The sequence below is a fragment of the Apodemus sylvaticus genome, chromosome 4, assembly GCF_947179515.1.
Source record: "Apodemus sylvaticus chromosome 4, mApoSyl1.1, whole genome shotgun sequence".
NCBI classification, from domain to species: Eukaryota; Metazoa; Chordata; class Mammalia; order Rodentia; family Muridae; genus Apodemus; species Apodemus sylvaticus.
The window spans coordinates 793,173-818,856 of record NC_067475.1 but is presented as its reverse complement, the minus strand read 5'-3'; positions in this window follow the sequence as shown (position 1 = coordinate 818,856).

The following is a 25,684-nucleotide window of genomic DNA, read 5'->3' as shown; positions in this document are numbered from 1 at the left end:
GCTGGCATTTGTGTTCTCTTAGGGTCTATATGAGGTCTGCCCAGGATCTCCTAGCTTTCAACGTCTCTGGTTAGAAGTCTGGTGTGATTCTGATAGGTCTGCTTTTATAAATTACTTGTCCTTTTTCCCTTACTGCTTTTAATATTCTTTCTTTGTTTAGTGAATTTGGTGTTTTGATTATTATGTACCTGGAGTATTTTCTGTTCTGGTTCAATCTGTTTGGAGTTCTGAAGGCTTCTTGTATGTTCCTGGGCATCTCTTTCTCTAGGTTAGGGAAGTTTTCTTCTACAGTTTTGTTGAAGATATTTACTGGGCCTTTAAGATGTAAATCCTCGCTCTCATCTATACCCATAATCCTTAGGTTTGATCTTCTCATTGTGTCCTGGAGTTCCTGGATGTTTTGAGTTACCAGCTTTATGCATTTCTTTGACTGTTAAGTCAATGGATTCTATGGTATCTTCAGCACCTGAGGTTCTTTCTTCTATCTCTTGTATTCTGTTGTTGATGCTTGATTCTATGACTCCTGAATTCCTTCCAAGGTTTTCTATCTCCAGAGATGTCTCATTTTGTGATTTCTTTATTGTTTCTACGTCCATTTTTAGATCCTAGATGGTTTTATTCAGTTCTGTCACTTGATTGTTTCTGTTTTCCTATAAGTCTTTAAGGAATTTTTGTGTTTCTTCTTTAACAGCTTCTGCCTGTTGACCCATGATCTCCTGTATTTCTTAAAGGGATTTTTGTGTTTCCTCTTTAAGGGCTTTTACCTGTTGACCAGTGTTCTCCTCAATTTCTTTAAGGGAGTTATTTTAGTCTTTCTTGAAGCCCTCTATCAGCATCATGAGATATGATTTTAAATCCAACTCTTGCTTTTCTGGTGTGTTGGGTTATCTGGGACTTGCTGTGCTGGGAGAACTGGGTTCTGATGTTGCCATGTGGCCTTGGTTTCTGTTGGTAGGGTTCTTGTGCTTGCCTTTCACCATACGGTGCTAATTGGTATTCTTGTCTCTGGCTGGAATTTCTTCCTCCTGTGGGCCTGTAAGCCTGTGTCCTTACTCCTCTGAGTTCAAAAGTGAAAGCACTGCTAGGAGATTTCTCTCTCCTGGCAGGCTATGTACAGAAGACTGTGGAGTTTCTCAGTTCACTGGTGCAAATGGAGGTAAGTGGGAGGACTTCAGTCCCAGCTGCTCCACTGATCTTAGGCCCTGTGTGTTCCTAGCTGGGTCCCCTCCAGAGAGAAGGTGGAAATCTCACCTTTGCATTAAAAAGTTAAAGCCTGCTGGGAGAACACTCCCTCCTGGTAGGCTATACACAGATGGCTGTGGAGTCTCCCAGCTCCCTGGTACAAATGGTGGCAGGAAGACTTCCATCCCAGCTGCTCAACTGATCACAGAGGGCTGTGGAGTCTCCTGACTCCCTGGTGCAACTCAATTATAAATCTTAGGAAAGGCAATTTCCTGACTGTCACTGAGTGTTCATCATGTAACCCTCAGAAAAGTATCAGCAGTATCATGTAAGTCAAAACCACCTCTTCTTACCTCTTAAGCTTTAATTCTAGGAATCGCACAGTTTTAAAAATCTGCTTCTAGTTGCCCTTTGAATCCAGATTTTTCTACATCTCATAACACATGTTGTTGATGCTCTTCTTTTTAATGTTACAAAATATCCTTATGTAGCTCTGGCTAGGCTGAAATTTATGATTTTCATGCCCCAGCCTCCAGAGTATGATCCTCCTAAGTTTACAGGCATGACCATCATTGCTATTCACTCATTAATTTTCTTAGAGCAAATATATACAGTCTTCCACACAGTCTCTGGGAGAATTCTCTGAGAAAAGTTTCTCTGAGCAGTTTTATCATCAAATACTTCAATAATAACCAACATCTCTAAAGCTTATATGAGCAAAGGATTCGTGCTTCAGACTGAAGGATTTTTCCCTCCTAACTTTCAGGTATCTAGCAGTTTCCATCTGTCTCAAATCAAAGAACTACCTTCCAAACACTAAAACTGAGACCTATAGATCCAATTGCCTAACTATAGATAAAAACAAGAGGAAGTCATATTCTATATAATTTCATCATAATTCTATCTTTAAAATGTATAGTGTAGAAAATTTTATAGGATTAGAGCTTCTACTCAACATATAAAATGCATAAATCTTTTTTAATTTTTATTTGGTTTTTTTTTTACAGTCCAGATTTTATCTCCCTCCCAGTCAACCCTCTTACTGTTCCATATCCCATGCCTCCTCTCCCATACCCCACACCCCTGCCCTGTCTCCAATAGGATGTCCCCACTCACACCCACACCCACCCAACAAGACCTTCCCACACCCTGGGTCCTCCAGTCTCTTGAGGGTTAGGTGCATCTTCGCTGACTGAGTCCAGAGCCAGCAGTCCTCTGCTGTATATGTATTGGAGGCCTCATATCAGCTGGTATATGTTGCCTGGTTGTTGGCCCAGTGTCTGAAAGATCTCAGGCGTCCAGGCTAGTTGAAACTGCTAGTCCTCCTTGCAGGGTCACCCTGTTCCTCAGCTTCTTCCAGCTTTTCCCTAATTCAACCACAAGGGTCAGCAACGTTTGTCCATTGGTTGGGTGTAAATATCTGCATCTGACTCTTTCAGCTGCTTGTTGGGTCTTTTTCAGTGCAGCCATGATAGGCCCCTTTTTATGAACATACCATAGCCTCAGTAATAGTGTTAGTCTTGGGACCTCCCCTTGAGCTAGATCCCAGTTTGGGCATGTCACTGGACCTCCTTTCCTCAGGTTCTTCTCCATTTTTGTCCTTGTATTTCTTTCAGACAGGAACAATTATAGCTCAGAGATTTGACTGTGAGAGGGCAATTCCATCCCTCACTTAATGCCCTGTCTTTCTGTTGGAGGCAGTCTCTACAAGTTCATTGTCTCCACTGTAGGGCATTTCATCTTGGGTTCTAGGAGTCTCACACCTCCTAAGTCTCTACCCTCTACCTCCCAAGGTTCCCTGTTTCCATTCTTTCTGCTGGCCCTCAGGGCTTCAGTCCTATATCTCCAATCCAGTACCTGATCATGTTCCCCTCTTCCACTCCCTGTCCCCTTTCCCACCTATGTCCATCCTTCCCTCCTTCCCTCCTTCCCTCCTTCCCTCCTTCCCTCCTCCCTCTTGTTATTGCTTTCTTTTCTGTCCCATGTGGGATTGATTTATCCTCACTTGAGATCTTCAGCTTGTTAACCTTTATAAGTTTTGTGGATTGTAGCAATTCTGGATTCTATACTGTTTTTTTTTTTTTTTTTTTGGCCAATCAACACATAAATCTGAAAGGTCAAAACAAAGAGGGAGGGACATATGCATACTAATTTTTGAAATATATTATTCAATTGAGAATGTAGCCTTTGAATAGATTCTGATGTAAACAAACTATTAGCTGTGACTGAGCAAACGGGTGCAGTCAGGAACCCAGGGAACACCTGAGTATAAGATCACTTGGAACACAGTCCACCAGGGTCCCAACCTGCACCCAGGAGCTGGGAAGCACCTGTCACCTATCCTGCCAGGGGACATCTGCCTTGAAGGGAATTCTACATTTGGAGGGAGTCCTGCGTTTAGAGGTAAGGCCACCATCATTGCTACAGTGAATGAGCAGATTGGTGCAGCCAGGAATGCAGGGAACACCTGAGTGTAAGATAACTTGAGAAATGATCCACCATGGCCCCACCTGTACCCAGAAGCTGTGCAGTTCCACAGCACTCTGGGCCAGGGGAGAGCCAGTCATCCAGGGGTGCTGAGACAGGCTTGCAGGTACACAGGAGGGGAAAGCACCAGTCAGAGACAGCAGGACCAACTAACCCCAGAGATAACCAGATAGCAAAAGGCAAATGTACGAACACTACTAACAGAAATCAAGGCAACATGGCACCATCCAAACCCAATTCTCCCACAACAGCAAGTCTTGGATTCCCCAGCACACCAGAAAAGCAAAATTTGGATTTAAAAATCACAGTTCATGATGCTGATAGTGGACTTCAAGGAGAACATAAATAACTCCATTAAAGAAATACAGGAGAATACAAGTAAATAGGGAAAAGCCCTTAAAGAGCTACAGGAAAACAAAAGAAGACAGGTGAAGGAATTGAGCAAAACCATCCAGGTTCTAAAAATGGAGGTAGAAACAATAAAGAAATCACAAAGGGAAATAAATCTGAACATAGAAAACCTAGGAAAGAAGTCAGGAGTCATGGATTCAAGCATCAACAACAGAATACAAGAGATAGAAGAGAGAATCTCAGATGCAGAAGATACCATAGAAAGCATTGACACAACAATCAAAGAAAATGCAAAATGCAAAAAGCTCCTGACCCAAACATCCAAGAAATGCCGGACACAATGAGAAGACCAAACCTAAGGATTATAGGTATAGAAGAAAGTGAAGATTTCCAACTTAAAGGGCCAGTAAATGTCTTCAACAAAATTATAGAAGAAAACTTCCCTAACCTAAAGAAAGAGATGCCCATGAACATACAAGAAGCCTACAGAACTCCAAATAAATTTGACCAGAAAAGAAATTCCTCCCATCACATAAAAATTAAAACACTAAATGCACAAAACAAAGAAAGAATATTAAAAGCAGTAAGGGAAAAAGGTAGAACTATAAAAATTACACCAGACTTTTCACCAGAGACTATGAAAACAAGAAGAGCCTGGGCAGATGTCATACAGACCCTAAGGGAATACAAATGCCAACCCAGGTTGCTACACTCAGCAAATATCTCAATAACCATAGATGGAGAAACCAAGGTTTTTCATGACAAAAACAAATTTATAGAGAGTATCTTTCCACAAATACAGCCCTTCAAAGGATAATAAATGGAAAACACCAACAAAAGGAGGGAAACTACACACTAGAAAAAGCAAGAAATTAATCTTCTTTCAACAAACCCAAAAGAAGATGAATATAAATTTATCACACAAATAAAAAATTACATCAAAAATAACATGAAGCAACAATCACTATTCCTGAATGTCTCTTAACATCAATGGACTCAATTCCCCCAGTAAAAAGACATAGACGAAGCAGACTGGATACATAAACAGGACCCAACATTTTGCTGCATACAGGAAAAGCATCTCAGTGTCGAAGACAAACACTACTTCAGAGTAAAAAGCAAGAAAACGAGAGGCAGTCTGAGAGCTCACAGCACAGCTCTTTCCTGTGGCACAGAGCTTAGGCTTCAGTCCTGAGGCCTCTGGCAGTAGCCCTCAGACCTCTCCGCTTCCGGATCCAGATTAGCTTGAGCTGCAACACCACATCTCCAGGTCCTGAAAGAGGCAAGTGGAGCTTCTGGGCAGCCAGCGGGGAGAAGTCGGTGTGCTCCGGTGAATCCAGCAGGCCCCAGCAGGAGCCTTCAGGTGTCTGCTTCGGGGTCTGAAAAGCCTGGACAACAACACTCTGTCTCCAGGCAGTGCAGGAGGTAAGCTGTGCACCAGAGGCCACCTGGGAAGGGGCAGCTTGCACTGGTGAGTCCAACATTGACAATACCAACTAACACCAGTGAGAACTAGATGGCAAAAGGCAGACGCAGGAGAATCACTAACAGAAATCAAGGCAATATGGCAACATCTGAACCCAATTCTCCTTTACCAGCATGTCCTGGATACCCCATCACACCAGTAAAACAAGATTTGGATTTAAAATCACTGCTCATGATGCTGGTACAGGAACACATGAAGGACATACTTAAAGAAATTCAGGAGAAAATGGATCAAAAGTTAGAAGCCCTTGCAAGGGAAACACAAAAATCATTGAAAGAAATCCAGGAGAATACAAAAGCCAATAATGAGGAAACACAAAAAACACTTAAAGAAATATAGGAGAACTTTGGTCAACAGGCTGAGGTCATGAAAGAGCAAACACAAAAATCTCTTAAAGAATTACAGGAAAGCACAAACAAGCAAGTGAAGGAGCTAAGCAAAACAATCCAGGATCTAAAATCAGAAGTAGAAACAACTAAGAAAACTCAAAGGGAGACAACTTTGGAGATAGAAAGCCTTGGGAAGAAATCAGTGGACATAGATGCAAATATCAACAACAGAATACAAGAGATAGAAGAAAGAATCTCAGACGCTGAAGATACCATAGAAACCATGGACTCAACAGTTAAAGAAAATGCAAAATGCAAAAAGGTTGTAACCCAAAATATCCAGGAAATCCAGGACACAATGAGAAGACCAAACCTAAGGATTATAGGCATAGATGAGAGTGAAGATTTACAACTTAAAGGGCCAGCAAATATCTTCAATAAAATTATGGAAGAAAACTTCCCTAACCTAAAGAGAGAGATGCCCATGAATATACAAGAAGCCTACAGAACTCCAAACAGACTGGACCAGAACAGAAATACTTCCCATCACATAATAATCAAAACACCAATTGTACTAAACAAAGAATATTAAAGGCAGTAAGAGAAAAAGGCCAAGTAACATATAAAGGAAGACCTATCAGAATCACAGCAGACTTTTCACCTGAGACTATGAAGGCTAGAAGATCCTGGGCTGATCTCATGCAGACTCTAAGAGAACACAAATGCCAGCCAAAACTACTCTATCCAGCAAAACTCTCAATCACCATAGATGGAGAAACTAAGATATTCCATGACAAAACCAAGTTTAACCAATATCTATCCACAAACCCAGCCCTACAAAGGATAATAGGAGGACAACACCAATACAAGGAGGGAAACTTCACCCTGGGAAAAGCAAGATAGTAACCTTCAATCAAACCCAAAAGAAGTTAACCAATCAAATTTAAAAAATAACGTCAAAAAATGACAGGAAGTAACAATCACTATTCCTTAATATCTCTTAACATCAATGGACTCAATGCCCCAATAAAAAGACATAGACTAACTGACTGGATACTTAAACAGGACCCTACATTTTGCTGCTTACAGGAAACACACCTAAGGGTCAAAGATAAACACTACCTTAGAGTAAAAGGCTGGAAGACAATTTTACAAGCAAATGGTCTCAGGAAACAAGCTGGAGTAGCCATTTTAATATCAGATAAAATTGACTTTCAACCCAAAGTCATCAAAAGAGACTCTGAGGGACACTTCAAAGGAAAAATACAACAAGAAGAACTCTCAATCCTGAACAGCTATGCTCCAAATGCCAGGGCACCCTCTTTCGTAAAAGAAACTTTATTAAAGCTCAAAGCACACATTGCATCTAAAACAATAATTGTGGGTGACTTCAACACTGCACTTTCCTCAATGGACCGATCAGAAAAACAGAAACTAAACAGGGACATAATGAAACTAATTGAAGCTTTGGACCAATTAGATTTAACAGATATATATAGAACATTCTATCCTAAAGCAAAAGAATATACCTTTTTCTCAGCACCTCATGGTACCTTCTCCAAAATCGACCATATAATTGGTCACAAGACAGACCTCAACAAATATAAGAAGATCGAACTAATCCCATGCCTCCTATCAGATCACTATGGAATAAAAGTGGTCTTCAATAGCAACAAAAACAACAGAAAACCCACATACACGTGGAAATTGAACAATATTCTACTCAATGATACCTTGGTCAAGGAAGAAATAAAGAAAGAAATTAGAGACTTTTTTAGAACACAATGAAAATGAAGACAAAACATACCCAAATCTATGGGACACAATGAAAGCAGTGCTAAGAGGAAAACTCATAGCCCTGAGTGCCTCCAAAAAGAAAATGGAGAGAACATACATTACCAGCTTAATGACACACCCGAAAGCCCTGGAACAAAAAGAAGCTATTTCACCCAGGAGGAGTAGAAGGCAGGAAATCATCAAACTCAGGGCCGAAATCAATCAAGTAGAAACAAAGAGAACCATACAAAGAATCAACAAAACCAGGAGCTGGTTCTTTGAGAAAATCAACAAGATAGATAAACCCTTAGCCAGACTGACCAAAGGGCACAGAGAAAGTATCCAAATTAACAAACTTAGAACTGAAAAGGGAGATATAACAACGGAAACTGAGGAAATCCAAAAAATCATCAGATCCTACTACAAGAGCCTGTACTCAACACAACTGGAGAATCTGGAGGAAATGGACAATATCCTTGACAGATACCAAATACCAAAATTAAATCGGGACCAAATAGATCATCTAAACAGTCCCATAATGCCTAAAGAAATTGAAGGAGTCAAAAAAGCACAAGACCAGATGGTTTCAATGCAGAATTCTATCAGACCTTCAAAGAAGACTTAACACCAATCCTCTTCAAATTATTCCACAAAATAGAAACAGAAGGAACACTACCCAATTCCTTCTATGAAGCCACAATTACGCTGATACCAAAACCACACAAAGATCCAACAAAGAAAGAGAACTTCAGACCAATTTCCCTTATGAATATCGATGCAAAAATACTCAATAAAATTCTTGCCAACCAAATCCAAGAACACATCAAAACGATCATCCACCATGATCAAGTAGGCTTTATCCCAGGAATGCAGGATTGGTTCAATATATGGAAATCCATCAATGCAATCCACTACATAAACAAACTCAAAGAAAAAAGCCACATGGTCATTTCATTGGATGCTGAAAAGGCATTTGACAAAATTCAGCATCCTTTCATGCTTAATGTCTTGGAAAGAACAGGAATTCAAGGCCCATACCTAAACATAGTAAAAGCAATATACAGCAAACCGGTAGCCGGCATCAAACTAAATGGAGAGAAACTTGAAGCAATCCCACTAAAATCAGGGACTAGACAGGGCTGCCCCCTTTCTCCTTATCTTTTCAATATTGTACTTGAGGTACTAGCTCAGGCAAATCGACAACATAAGGAGGTCAAAGGGATACAAATTGGAAAGGAAGAAGTCAAACTATCATTATTTGTAGATGACATGATAGTCTATCTAAGTGACCCAAAAAACTCCACTAGAGAACTCCTACAGCTGATAAACAACTTCAGCAAAGTGGCAGGTTATAAAATCAACTCAAGCAAATCAGTGGCCTTCCTATACTGAAAGGATAAGCAGGCTGAGAAAGAAATTAGGGAAATGACCCCCTTCACAATAGCCACAAACAGTATAAAGTATCTTGGGGTGACTCTTACCAAACATGTGAAAGATCTGTATGACAAGAACTTCAAGACTATGAAGAAGGAAATGGAAGAAGACCTCAAAAAATGGGAAAACCTCCCATGCTCATGGATCGGTAGAATCAATATAGTTAAAATGGCCATTTTGCCAAAAGTAATCTACAGATTCAATGAAAGAGCCATCAAAATCCCAACTCAATTCTTCACAGAGTTAGAAAGAGCAATTATCAAATTCATCTGGAATAACAAAAAACCCAGGATAGCTAAAACTATTCTCAGCAACAAAAGAAAGTCTGGGGGAATCAGTATCCCTGACCTCAAGCAATACTACAGAGCAATAGTGTTAAAAACTGCATGGTATTGGTACAGTGACAGGCAGGAGGATCAAAGGAACAGGATTGAAGATCCAGAAATGAACCCACACACCTATGGCCACTTGATCCTCGACAAAGAGGCTGAAAACATCCAATGGAAAAAAGATAGCCTTTTCAACAAATGGTGCTGATTCAACTGGAGGTCAGCATGCAGAAGAATGCGAATTGATCCATCCTTGTCTCCTTGTACTAAGCTCAAATCCAAATGGATCAAGGACCTCCACATAAAGCCAGACACTCTGAACTTAATAGAAAAGAAACTGGGGAAGACCCTTGAGGACATTGGTACAGGGAGAAAGTTTCTGAACAGAACACCAATATTGTATGCTCTAAGAGCCAGAATTGACAAATGGGACCTCATAAAATTACAAAGTTTCTGTAAGGCAAAGGACACCATCAAGAGGACAAATCGGCAACCAACAAATTGGGAAAAGATCTTCACCAATCCTACATCAGATAGAGGGCTAATATCCAATATATATATAAAGAACTCAAGAAGTTAGACTCCAGAAAACCAAACAACCCTATTAAAAATGGGGTAGAGAGTTAAACAAAGAATTCTCACCTGAAGAACTTCAGATGGCGGAGAAGCATCTTAAAAAATGCTCAACTTCATTAGTCATTAGGGAAATGCAAATCAAAACAACCCCGAGATTTCACCTTACACCAGTCAGAATGGCTAAGATTAAAAATTCAGGAGACAGCAGGTGTTGGAGAGGGTGTGGAGAAAGAGGAACACTCCTCCACTGCTGGTGGGGTTGCAAATTGGTACAACCACTCTGGAAATCAGTCTGGCGGTTCCCCCGAAAACTGGGCACCTCACTTCTAGAAGATCCTGCTATACCACTCCTGGGCATATACCCAGAGGATTCCCCACCATGTAATAAGGATACATGCTCTACTATGTTCATAGCAGCCCTATTTATAATTGCCAGATGCTGGAAAGAACCCAGGTATCCCTCAACAGAAGAGTGGATGCAAAAAATGTGATATATCTACACAATGGAGTAGTATTCAGCCATTAGAAACAATGAATTCATGAAATTCTTAGGCAAATGGATGGAGCTAGAGAACATCATAATAAGTGAGGTAACCCATACTCAAAAGGTGAATCATGGTATGCACTCACTAATAAGTGGATATTAACCTAGAAACCTGGAATACCCAAAACATAATCTACACATCAAATGAGGTACAAGAAGAAAGGAAGAGTGGCCCCTTGTTCTGGAAAGACTCAGTGAAGCAGTATTCAGCAAAACCAGAATGGGGAAGTGGGAAGGGGTGTGTGGGAGGACAGGGGGAGAGAAGGGGGCTTACGGGACTTTCTGGGAGTGGGGGGGCTAGGAAAGGGGAAATCATTTGAAATGTAAATAAAAAATATATTGAATAAAAAAAAATAAGTTAAAATAAAAAAGCTAGAAAACAGTTTTCCAAGCAAATGGTCCTAGGAAATAAGCTGGAGTAGTCATTCTAATATCCAATAGAAGTCAATTTCAAACAAAAGTAAAAAAAAAAAGACACAAAAGGACACTTTATAATCATCAAAGGAAAAATCTACCAAGAAGTACTTTCAGTTTTCAACATCTATTCTCCAAATATAAGGGCATTGTCATTTATAAAAGAAACTTTACTAAAGCTTAAAGCACACATTACACTTCACACAATAATTGTGAGTGACTTCAACAGCCCACTCTCATCAATGGACAGATCAGGGAATACAAACTAAACAGAGACACAATGAAACTAATGGAAGTTTTGGAACCAATGGATTTAATAGATAGCTATAGAACATTTCATCCTAAATCAAAAAAATATACATTCTTCACAGCACTTCATGGTACCTTCTCCAAAACTGACAATATAATTGGTCACAAAACAGACCTCAACAGATATAAGAAGATTTAATTAATCCTATGCCTCCTCCCAGATCTCTATGGAGTAAGGGTGGTCTTCAATAGCAACAAAAACAACAGAAAGCCCACATACATATGGAAGCTGAACAATGCTCTACTCAATGATACTTTGGCCAAGGAAGAAATAAGGTAAGAAATCAAAGGCATTTTAGAATTTAATGAAAATGAAGCCACAACATACCCAAATTTATGGGACACAATGAAAGCAGTACCAAGAGGAAAACTCATAGCTCTGAGTGCCTCCAAAAAGAAACTGTAGAGAGCATATACTAGCAGCTTAATAGCACACCTGAAAGCTTTAGAACAGAAAGAAGTTAATATACACAAGAGCAGTAGAAGGCAGGACATCATCAAACTCAGGGCTAAAATCAACCTAGTAGAAACAAAAAGAACTATACAAAGGATCAACAAAACCAGGAGCTGGTTCTTTGAGAAAATCAACAAAATATACTCTTAGCCAGACTAACTGGAGGGCAAAAAGACAGTATAAAAATTAGCAAAATCAGAAATGAAAAGGGAGATAATACAACCGAAACTGAGGAAATTCAAAAAATCATCATATCCTACTACAAAAGCCTGTACTCAACACAACTGGAACATCTGGATGAAATGAACAATTTCTTTAGAGGGATACTAAATACCAAAGTTAAATCAGGATCAGATAAACCATTTAAATGGTCCCATAGACTCTAAAAAAAAGAAGCATTCATTGAAACTCTCCTAACCAAAAAAAGCAAAAACAAAAACAAAAAACAAAAAACAAAAAACAAAAAAAAAACAAAACAACAAAAAAACAAAACAACAACAACAAAAAAAAAAAAAAAAACAAAGCACGGGACCAGAAGGTTATAGTGCAGAATTCTCAGACCTTCAAAGAAGAGCTAACACCAATACTCTTCAAACTATTATGCAAAATAGAAACAGAAGGAACACTCTCCAACTCGTTCTATGAAGCCACAATTACATTGATACCAATGATATACAAAGAGCCAACAAAGAAAGAGAACTTCAGGCCAATTTCCCTTATGAATAACAATGCAAAAATACTCAATAAAATTCTTGTCAACCAAATTCAAGAACACATAAAAATGATCATTCACCACGATCAAGTAGGCTTCATCCCAGGGATGAAGGGATGATTCAATATGTAAAAATCTATCAATGTAATCCATGAAATAAACAAACTCAAAGAAAAAAACACATGGTCATTTCTTCAGATGCTGCAAAAGCATTTGATGAAATTCAGTATCCTTTCATTTTAAGTCTTGGAAAGAACAGGAATTAAAGGCCCATACCTAAATATAGTAAAAGAAATACATAGCAAACCAGCAGCCAACATCAAACTAAATGGAGTAAAACTTGAAGCAATCCCACTAAAATCAGGAACTAGACAAGGATGCCCTCTCTGTGCATATTTATTCAATATAGTACTTGAAGTTCTAGATAGAGCAGTTAGACAACAAAAGGAGGTCAAAAGGATACAAATTGGAAAGGGGGAATTCAAATTATCACTATTTGCAGATGATGTGATAGTATACTTAAGCAACCCAAAAAACTCCACCAGAGAATTCCTAAAGCTGATAAACAACTTCAGCAAAGTAGTTTGATATAAAACTAACTGAAGCAAATCAGTAGCCTTCCTATACTCAAAGTATAAACAGGCTGAGAAAGAAATTAGGGAAATGACACCCTTCACAATAGCCACAAACAATATAAAGTATCTTGGTGTGACTCTAACCAAACAAGTGAAAGATCTGTATGACAAGATCTTGAAGTCTCTGAAGAAAGAAATCGAAGAAGACCTCAGAAGATGGAAAGATCTCCCATGCTCATGGATTGGCAGGATTAATATAGTAAAAATGGCCATCTTGCCAAAAGCAATATACAGATTCGATGCAATCCCCATTAAATCCCAACCCAAGTCTTCATAGAGTTAGAAGAGCAATTCTCAAATTCATCTGGAATAACAAAAAACCCAGGATGGCTAAAACTATTCTCAACAGTAAAAGAACATCTGGGGGAATTAGTATCCCGGACCTCAAGCAATACTGTTAAAAACTGCATGGTATTGGTACAGTGACAGGCAAGTAGATCAATGGAATAGAAAAGAAGACCCAGAAATGAACCCACACATCTATGGTCACTTGATCTTTGACAAAGAAGCTACAACCATGCAGTGGAAGAAAAAGATAACCTTTTCAACAAATGGTGTTTTTTCAACTGGAGGTCAGCATGCAGAAGAATGTGAATTGATCCATTCTTATCTCCTTGTACTAAGCTCAAGTCTAAGTGGATCAAGGACCTCCACATAAAATCAGACACACTGAAACTAATAAAAAAGAAACTGAGAAAGAGCCTTGAGCACATGGGCTCTAAGATCAAGAATTGACTAATGGAACCTCATAACATTACAGTTTCTATAAAGCAAAGGACACTGTCAAAAGGACAAAACAGTAACCAACAAATTGGGAAAAGATCTTTACCAACCCTATATCCAAGAGTGAGCTAACATCTAAGATATACAATGAACACAAGAAGTTAGACTCCAGGGAGTCAATTAACCCTATTGAAAAAATGGGGAACAGAGCTAACCAAAGAATTTTCACCTGAGGAATATCAAATGTTTGAGAAGCACCTAAAGAAATTTTCAACATCCTTAATCATCAGGCAAATGCAAATCAAAACAATCCTGAGTTTTTACCTCACACCATTCAGAATGGCTAAGATAAAAAATTCAGGACACAGCAGGTGATGGTGAGGATGTGGAGAAAGAGGAGCACTCCTCCCCTGCTGGTGGGATTGCTATCTGGTTCAACCACTCTGGAAATCAGTCTGGCAGTTCCTCAGAAAACTGGGCATGATACTATCAGAGGACCCTGTTATACCACTCCTGGGCATATACCCAGAGGATTCCCCAACATGTAATAAGGACACATGCTTCACTATGTTCATAGCAGCACTATTCATAATAGCCAGTAGCTGGAAAGAACCCAGATGTCCCTCAACAGAGGAATGGTTACAGAAAATGTGGTATATTTGCACAATGGAATACTACTCAGCTATTAAAAACAATGAATTCATGAAATTCTTAGGCAAATAGGTGGAACTAGAAAATATCATCCTGAGTGAGGTAACCCAATCACAAAAGAACGCGCATGGTATGCACTCACTGATAAATAGATATTCACCCAGAAGCTTGGAATACCTAAGACATGATTGACATATCAATTAATGCCCAAGAAGAAGGAAGAACAAACTATGCATACTTTGCTTCTTCTTAGAAGGGGAAACAAAATCTCCACAGAAGGAGGTACAGTGAGAAAGTGTGGAGCGGAGACTGAGAAGAATACCATCCAGAGACTATCCCACCTAGTGATCCATGCCATATACAGTTACAAAACTGAGACACCATTATTGATACACTGGAGCTGTATATAGCTGTCAACTAGGAGGCTCTGCTAGTGCCTGAGAAATACAGAGAGGGACACTCTCAGACAGCCATTGAACTGAGCACAGGGTTCCCAATGGGGGAGCTAGAGAAAGGACCCAAGGAGCTGAAGGAGTTTGCAGCACCATAGAAGGAAAAATAAGATGAACCACCCAGCACTCCCAGAGCTCCCAGGGGCAAAAACATCAACAAAGGTAGTTCACATGGTGTTACCCATGGCTCCAGACACATAGGCAGCAGAGGATGGCCTTGTTGGACATCAGAATGAGGAGAGGTCCCTGCTCCTGGAAGTGCTTGATGCAGCAGTGTGAGGGAATGTCAGGACAGGGAAGCAGGAGGGACTTGATTGGGGAACAGGGAGAGGGGAGATGGCTTATGGGACTTGGTGGGGGATCTTTTGAAATGTAAATAAAGAATATGTCCAATTAAAAAAACTTTTAAGCACAGACAACAAATAATTCTACAATTATGATAACTTTTTTGAATCCTGAGTACTTGATAATATTAAGAAGTGGTCAATTCAAGGAAAATAAAAATGATATTATTACATTTTAAAATTCTGGAGTGTCAAATTATTTATAAGTTGGATGGTACATGAATTATGTTACCTAGTAGCAAGGAGGATTACAAATTACTAACATACTCTAAAATGAAATTCTTAAACTGTCCAAAAATGTACCTTAAAATTTTAATGGTATATTCATTGAAAACACACGGGATGAATTCTACTCAAAGACATGTCTTTCCCAAAGAAGTATGCAAATCAACTGAGGTTACTGAGACTTCTGAAATAGTAGAGGTAAATTTTTAAGACTCTAAACAGTGAAAGTTCAATGGAATTTAAAGTTTAACAGAAGCTAAGTATGTCATAATGAGTGCTAAGAGTTTAAAACAATTAAAAATTGTTATAAACACTTTACATGATTAGTTCACAAGAGAAAGAAATTAGCAGCTAAATAAAATGTTCAGAATTCATAATACTAAATATTAATTAGGTCAGCCTAACCTCAGCAACAGAGCAGACAAGTGTTCCAATCTGTTATTCTCTGTATCTCTTATGTTTGGTGACAAATTCATTACACGACATCATGAGCACAATCTTCTCCAGTTCCTAGAATTCTCACTATGTCCTAATTTCACCTGAAGGTGCCAAAGTGAGGGATATTTTACGATATACCATGCTGAATTAATTTAAGGAATGGTCATTGTATTTTTCAAAACAGCACTACAAATTAAGTCTTTCTAGTTTGAGTTTTCTATGTCTATGTGAGGGGTGTGTGTGCATGAGGCATGTGTATGTGTGTATACATGTATTATGTGTTTCTGAGTGTCAGAGAAGATGGAAGGTGAGTACATGTGTTTGTGTGTGTGTGTACGTGTGTTTCAAGGAACTAAAATATATTTCATAATGTCACATATATTCCTACAGACTTGAAGTCCTGCGGCTTTCCAGATGAGTTATCAAAGTCAAAGTCACCTGGAGAGCTTGTTGGTACACAACTTGAAGCTTATCTCCAGGCCTTCTGATTCTTTTGATCTGAGCAAAGGACTGAGAACTTGCATTTTAAAAAATTCCAAAAGGATAGCATACTCACCACCACCATCTCATTTCAAATTTGACTTACTTCACATTGTAATATATTCCTCCAGTAAAAAATTCTTCAAATACTTTCTAGAAATTGTTTCATTATTTAGAATGGCATTGACAATATCATACTGTACAATGTGCAACTGGTCAAACAAAGCAGGCTGCATTTTTAGCTACCTATCCAAGACAACATCAACACTTCTCAAACAAGACCATTAAGGACTCAAGCTAAGGGAAACTTTGACAACTCCAACATGTGTATTCAAATGACCAATTGTGTTTCAGTCAGCCAAAAGAAAAAGCTGAAAAAATATTGAATATAAACTTCCTATATGTTAATCCCCAAAAGGCAAAACACACATCTCTCTAAAAAGAACCCCATGGCCACATGTAAGTGTGAGAAGTAAGAGTAAGAGCCTTGTGCTACAGTAGAAGAAAGCAGAGTTTGATGAGCATCTTTTGGCTGCCTTTCCTCTCATCTTATCAGTTGCAGATAGATATCTTAAATTTCTCAGAAAATGAGTATTTATCTGTCTACTTGAGCTAGCCATGGAGTGGTTCCTGGGTCTATAGAAGTGAACACAGTCTAGTCACCTGAAGCTCATTATGTACTTAGGATTTTGCAGTGAGTTAATACAGTGATTTCATAATAGAATAAGCAATATAGTTTGTGAAGATGTGAAGGTTCCTGTATAATTTTGGGAGCTAAATTAACACAAATAATAGTAAAACCCATCTACAACAAAGTCCAAAGAGACAAAAGAATTATGGAGCCTTTGAAGAACTAAAGGTGGTAATGAGAAGATAAAGGAGAAATATGGTTCCTATGAGATAGACAGGATGAGATAGACAATACCATAGTGGTTGTTTTTATATAAGATATGCATACTTTGTATGTCTCTCAGTTTATGCTTTGGGTTATGTGCCAGAAACAGACATGCAAAACACAAATAAGGTCTAAGTCTTTACTGAGACTGTAGCCTAAGGAGTAATACTTTTAACAAGTAGTTACCTACAAAATCATTTAGTATAAACTTACTTTAATAACTATATAATTTGAAAAATGATAATTTGAGAGCATCCTGTTATTATTAGAGAATCCACACAGTGTTAAGCCTCAAGAAAGGCCTCCCTTCAAATTTAATCTCACAAGCTTAGATATAAAAACAATGACAAATATCTTCTTATTTTACATAGGAGGTATAGACACACATGGCATATTTCTAGCTAGTCAAAGTCAGAGTAGATATCTGATGTGTTCTATCTAGTTCTAGTCCTTTAAGCCAGGCCTATAAAATGATTAAGAAAAACTCTAGTCTAGAAGGCTTTTTAATCATAAAACTTGAAACAAAGAAAAAGGGCCAAGGTTTCGCTTTAACTATATTGTGACTGAAAACTAAAATAGCGATTATTGGCTATTGGAAGAAGATATTATTGAGCTTATGCATCAGAGAACCTAGAATTGTCAAGCATAAAAACAAATTCCTTCCTGGACTAGGAATTCCCATTCAGTTGTCTAGGCACAGATACATATTTCAACCATCTACTAATCCACTAATTTGTTCATCTATTCAGCTAGTATTCCTCCCTTTGGCCCATCAGTTTATCATAACAATCTGTCAAATGCCTTGTGAAATGCAAAGATATTTCAGGATCATTTCTACATTTTCCTTCAGATGAATTTACTTTAATTCTAGAGCTATGGGAACACTATTAAAAAAAAAAAAAAAAAAAAAAAGCAAAGACAGCCATCAAGGTTAGCAACTGTAAAACAAGATGTGTTTCTCCAAGACTGACTGATTAGCAGAAGTATTACTAAAATACTACTGCAGATTGCTATCTATACACAGGTGGGGGCAGGTGTAAAGACTAGAGTCTGTGAATGGGCAGTAGGAAAAGAAGATGGGCTGAAAGTTTTAGAGACAGAACCGAGTGGGACAGAGAGGGACAAGGACAGAGAACGAAGGAGGAAGGGATAAACCAGATCCATGTGGCTTGAAATAGCCATGGGTAGCTATGAATATCATAGAAGAACAATAGAGTAATGTAGGGCAATTTGTCCAATCTAGGAGGGCAGTTTGTATCAATATCAATTGGCTCTGAGTTCCTTGTGGGCATTTTGTCGGTTCAGAATTTACTGATATCAATTGGCTCTGAGTTCCTTGTGGGCATTTTGTTGGTTCAGAATTTACTGATATAATATTAACTGATAAATTACAAGACTCTAGAGTTTTGTTTTTACTTGGTTATAGGTATTTGTGACTATTAGCCACAAGGGAAAGATGAACCAGAATGTGAGCAGATTCAGCAGCAAGTGAACCATGCGGCATGGAGACCACCAGGGCCAAAGAGTAGCCAGAAATAGAATGGATTTGATTTTTTTTATTATTACAGCAACATACTACCTTGTCACAAATACCTGAGTTTGTTCACAGAAGACACAGAGTCAGATGCAATGACTTGGACTTCTATGGGTACTGTCTCTACCTGCTTCTGTATCTAAATCAACACAGAGATGAGTTGAGAGAGTAATCAATATTTCATTTATTCAATCAGCCAACATTTCCAGAAACATACAAATTGATGTGGACAGTCAATGGGACTATAAGAGCAGAATGTTTCTTTCTTGAGGAATTCATCTAGCAAAGACAGGAAAAAGCAAAATGACATTTATTTGTGAAATGCTATTGAAATACTAAGGAAAAAGTCTTCAATCCTTCAAAAAAGTTGTCCCATGAAAACAAAGCTAAAGTTTTAATCAAGATATGTGAACCTGAAAGAGTGTGGATGCAGCATAGAAGGCTATGCTATGAGGTGAACAATCAGCAAAAACCTGTAAAAATGTGTAAGACTGGTATTCTGGAGTGCATTGGGAATGGGAACATGTTCAGGGGACACAGCTGAAAATATATTTGTGTTAGTATGAACTCCAAAAAATCTATTGCAGCGGTCACAGGACCTGCACAGGTTTAAGCTAGATGATACCCCAGCACTGAGAAGGAGGAAGAAGACATCCCATCCCTAACCAAGAAGCTATCTATCTCTAATTGACAACCACTTGCAAAAGAAAAACTAGTTTCCTCCAATGGAGTATCATTGAGTATATAAACTTAGGATAAGACCCATGCCCAAACAAAACAAACTCAATGGTGGTTTTATAGAATTTTTTGTCTTATATTGCATTGCTTGGACTTTAAAAGAAATAATACCTACTGTTCTTTTACTTGTGTATTATTATTTTCTATTTTTTGTTTTTATGAGTTTGTTTGGTAAGTGCACTTTTGTGTGTACATGTATTGTATTTCTTCTGCATTTCTGTTGTTTTTTTATTATGTTTTGTTTTATCTGACTGTTTTCTAAAGAAAGAAGAGAAAGAAGGCATGGAATTGGATGTGTCAGAAGAATTAGAAGATGTAGGAGGGGAAACTCTGATTGGAATATGTTGCAAAATTTTTCAATTAAATGAATAATAATAGAGTAAATGTTTTGTAGAAATCAAGGTTAGAATAAGCATTGTTCAAAGATATGGTGGTTGTCAATCAAAGTCCTGTTTTCTTCAATGGAAGAAAATGAATGTCTGATTTCCTAGAAATCTGGATTGGTCAAGCAATCTAGTTTGTTTGCTATTCTATTAGATGCTAGTCTCCATCTGAATCACACAAATATCCTGATCTTTATACATCACAATGAAGGAGACTCCATGTGTTTTGCATCCTTCACCAATAGAATCTATCCTTATGCTTATCACTGATTTTTCCTCTGCGTCTTAGACCTTAGCTTTATTTATCAGCCAATCTTTATTGTAAAGGTCACGGGTGCCTTGCTACTTTGTAACAAAATCTTAGTGTAACCAACCTGGAAGCTTTGTTATGATAATTGTCACATTAAAACACATTCCCAAAGTTTTACTATGCTTATATGTGTAAGAAAAACAAACTAAATCAGGCCCTGGATGGCATGACCCATTGCAAAAAAAAAAAAAAAAAAAGTATTGTTTTAAGTTTCATTCTTTTCATAAGCATTGCTGCAATCAGTGAAGCTTAGGGCAGAGGGTAGGAAGATGGGGGTTGGTCTGAGAGTTTTTACAACAGTATTTAATGGGACCTAGAATAGAAAACACTCATCTGTTCTGTTCTACTGTGCTGTTTATTGGCCTAAGTAAGTGACATACTCCCATCTTCCTGAAATTACTTGAACTAAAGATGTGTGAAGAGCTAAAGGAGACTCTATCCTTTCTATTTTACCTAATATAGAATGGATCAGCCTCAAGGACAATATTCTTTCCATTGTGTATACGCTAGTCTGACCTCTTATTTGCTTAACACATGTTCTATGAAGCATATTTTTGCCTCCTCCAATGTTTTCATTTTATGTTTTCCCAATTAATAAAGCAAACTAGAACTGGCACCTTATACATAATTTTGGAAAAATATTGTTTAGGTGAATAGAAATATCAACATCTTTTCAAACTCAGTAATGTAGTGAGCTTTTGAGAGAAAAAGACATTGCTACTCAACACCTACCCAACTTAGGTAGGTGTTGAAATTAAATGTAGCTTAAGTTTTTTTAACTAAATAGTCATTTAGGAGGAAAAAATCAATGTCTGGAAAGGAGTAGGAAAAATGAATTTTAAAAACAAAACTTGAGCATTGAACTTAAAGCAAGGTTCAAAATAGAGTGCCAAGCATGGGCATGTTGACCTATAATTTCAGAATCCTGGAGACCAAGGCAAGAATTTTACAGGTAAAAGACCAGCTAGTGTTATACAGAGAGACTATCCAAAAACAAACAACAAACAAACAAACAAAACAGATAAAATAAACTCTTTTCTAGATATGATACTTAGAGTTATTATTCTCTTATTAAAAATTAAAATGAGTTATTAATAGTTTTATTTACAAACCATTTATTAATATGTGGTAGTACAAATTTAAATAGGTTAGAAAAATATAAATCAGAGAAATCTAATTTTTATTAAACAGTAGGATTTTTGTTGTTGGTTAGTTAGTTTTCTCTTTGTTTTGTTTTTTTTTAAGAAAAATGTCTTTTAAACAGTTTACATTATTTCAAAATAAAATCAAGATTCATAAAAAGTCTTTTTACCATTGATAACACTGCCATCTTATTACTGGCCTTATTATGGGATGCTTTGACCTTTCTAAACACTTTCAGGGTCATAATATCTAAAGATTCTGGCTAAGAGAGCAAGTGGGTTGAATTCACTCTCTTTTCTCCTCTAAATCCAGTCTTCTAGTCTCATCCAAGCTCTGTATCAGACCACTTGCTACAAATCTCTTGCCTCATTGTCCCCATTCCCAATCTGTCCTCACAAATTTTGCAGGTACACCACAACCACTGTATTCTCCTAAGATTCAAAGAAAGGAAAAAAAAAACAAACAAGGAACAGAACTCAAGAAAAACAAAACCAGGTATCACCATGTAGAATTACAATCATCCCAAATCCAGATGCATAGAGTTCAGAATAAAAACAAAATCAATAACAGTCAGGACAATATGTCTCCACTAGAGCCAACAACCCTAACATGGTAGACTATGAGAAATGCAATAGAGCTGAAGCATTAGACAAAGACCTTAAAATGGACTTTCTAAATGTGTTAGAGGTTCTTAAAGAGGATATGAATAAATCCATTAATGCAAATTAAGAAAACACATACAGCAGAATAAAATAAAAATAAGGTAAGAATTCAAGACATAAAAGTGGAAATAGAATCAACAAAGAAAGCTCAATTGTAGAAAAAAATCCTGGAAATGTGTTAGGAACTTGGACCAGAACCTCAGAGGCAAGCTGTACCAACAGAACATGAGATATAAATGAGAGAATCTCAGGTATTGAAGGCAAGATAAAAAAAAAATTCCTGTGGTCAAAACAGAGTTAAATCACAAAACAAAAGGTTCAGACACCTTCTAGGAAAGCTAGAACACTGTGAAGAAACAAATTCTATGAATAATAGGAATAAAAGAAATTGAAGAAACTCAGGTCAAGGCACAGAAAATATTTTCATGAAAATCAAAAAAGAAAATTTTCCTGACCTAAAGAAAAAAGATCCTATCACTAATATATATATATATATATATATATATATATATATATATATATATATATATATATATATATACACATACATACATACAGAACACCAAATAGACTGGTGGGAGGGGGGAAATCTCTGCATCATACAATGATGAAAACACTAAACTTACAGAACAAATTTTAAAAGTGTTAAAAGCAGCACAGGGACAAAAAACCCAATTAACATTAAAAAGGAAGCCTATGACTTTTCAATAAAGACTTTATAATCCATTGAGCTCTGGACTCTAGGAGTACACCAGTATCAGCCAAGACTATCTAGGTAACCATTTAATCACAATGGATGGAGAAAGAAAGATATTTCATGATAAAATAAGTTCAAGCAAATTCAACGCACAGTAGAAGGAAAACTTTAACCTAAAGAGGTTAACCTACCCAAGAAAACAAAAACTAATATTAACAGACCAGCAAATTTAAAATGGAGGAAAAAAACACACTGCAACAATGAAATAATAGGATTTAATAAACACTTAGCATTTATAACTCTTGACATCAATGGTCTTTATTCTGACAATCAAAAAACAGAGATGAATAACAGATGGATTTAAGATCAGGATACATGTCTCTGCTCCATCCAAGCAACACAGTTTAGCATCAAGGACAGACATTATGTCAAGGTAAATAATGAAAAAAGGTATTCCAAGAAAATGGACCTAAGAAGCAAGCTGGTGTAAGCATTTTTTTTCGATATATTTTTTATTTACATTTCAAATGATTTCCCCTTTTCTGGCCCCCCACTCCCTGAAAGTCATATAAGCCCCCTTCCCTCCCCCTGTTCTCCCACCCACCCCTTCCCACTTCCCTGTTCTGGCTTTGCCTTATACTGCTACACTGAGTCTTTCCAGAACCAGGGGCTTGTGTTGCTATCTTAAAACAGTGTTTATGACATATTATAATCTTGTATATTGCTTGACTTTTTTGTTCAAGTGTATTATAAACTTTGACCATATTAATCCATCATCCTCTCCTGGTCTCTGTCTTCCTTCTAATGGTCCTCCTTCATTTCTCAAACAATTTCCTTCTACCTTTCTATTTACATGTTTTTTCTGTATTCTACCTATCTATCTATCTGTCTGTCTGTCTGTCTATCCATCTATCTATCATCTATCTATCTATCTATCTATCTACCCATCTATCGTCTATCATTTATCTACATAGCCATCCATTAATTGTTTATCTATTTATCACCTTTCTATACAGTTTGTATCTATGAATATCATTCTTAGCCCAGATTATTTTCTTTTTTTTTTGACTTTTAATATTTTTATTTTCTATATTCTTTGCTTACATTCCAAATGATTTCCCCTTTCCTGGATCATCCCTCCCCATATCAACCCTGAGATTTCATCTTACACCAGTCAGAATGGCTAAAGTCAAAAACTCAGGAAACAGCAGGTGTTGGCAAGGATGTGGAGAAAGAGGAACACTCCTCCACTGCTGGTGGGGCTGTAAGATGGTACAACCACTGTGGAAATCAGTCTGGAGGTTCCTCAGAAAACTGGACATGAGACTTCCAGAGGACCCTGCTATACCTCTCCTGGGCATATACCCAAAGGATTCCCTGGCATGCAATAAAGACACATGCTCCATTATGTTCATAGCAGCCTTATTTATAATAGCCAGAAGCTGGAAAGAACCCAGATGCCCCTCAAAGGAGGAATGGATACAGAAAATGTGGTATATTTACACAATGGAATACTACTCAGCAATTAGAAACAATGAATTCACAAAATTTTTAGGCAAATGGTTTGATCTGGAAAATATCATCCTAAGTGAGGTAACCCAATCACAAAAGAATACACATGGAATGCAATCTCTGATAAGTGGATATTAATTAGCCCAGAAGCCCTGAATACCCAAGGCACAAATTGCATAACAAATGACTCCCATGAAGAAGTATGGAGAGGGTCCTGATCCTGGAAAGGATTGATCTAGCATGGGAAGGGAATATAAGGACAGAGAAAAAGGAGGGAGGTGATTGGAGAAGGAATGGAGAGAAGATGGTGTAAGCATTTTAATACCTGACAAAATAGACTTTAAGTCAAAACTAATCAGGGGAGACACAGAAAAGAACTATATACTCATCAATGGAAAAATCCATGTATAGGATGTCACAACTCAATATCTATACCCCAACACAAGAAGACCCAAGTTTGTAAAAAAAAAAAAAAAGTAATTCTACACCTTAAATCAAATATTGACACTCACACACTAAGATTGGGTAGCTTCAATACCTTACTATAACTATTAGACAGACGAATAAAACAAAACAAAAACAATGTTATAAAGCAAATGGAACTAACATATATATACAAAATATTTCACCCAAAAATAAAATAATATTTCTTCTTTCCTGACACTCACAGAATGTTCTCCAAAAGAACTACACACTCAGACACAAAGAAGTACCAGTAGATACAAGAAAATTGAAATTACCTTCTGCATCTTATTAGGCCACCAAGGATTAAAGCTGGATATTAACAACAACTGAAAGAATAAGAGTCTTACAACATAGAAAGTGAATAATTCTCTACTGAATGAAAAGTGGGTCAAAGCATAAATTAATAACAAATTTAAACCTTTCTAAAATGTAATAAAAACAAATGTACAGCATACCCAAACTTGTGGTATATAATGATTTTCTGAGAGACTACTTCAAAACATTGTGTCTACATTAAAATAAATAAATAAATCTTATCAATATACCTGAAAGCTCTAGAATACAAAGAAATAGCAACCAAAGATGTAGACAGCAAAAAGTAATCCAACTAAGGCCTGAAATCAATAAAATAGTAACTACAACAAAACCAATACAGGTTCTGAGTCTGTTCTACAGTCCTGAGTGATCAGTAGGAGTCTGAATACAATAAACTTTCAACATCTGCTTAAATACTCACTAAGATGAAAGTTCGAAGATGCAGTCAGCTCTCAGGTCTATGCTGTTTCTGACTGGTCACTTCAATCAATATTTTGAACTAATTCAATATCTTTGCCTAATTTAATATCTTTGCTTGACTCTGTAACTGTTTGAGTCATTTTGGATTTTTGATGCCAACAAAAGTATCTGTAGTAGGGCAAGAAGTTTGCAGGTTAGAAGTACATTTGTTTTGTGGATCTTGAAAGCTCGGTAATTAAAACTTAATGCATAACTTGGTTCTCACAAAATCAAAGAGAA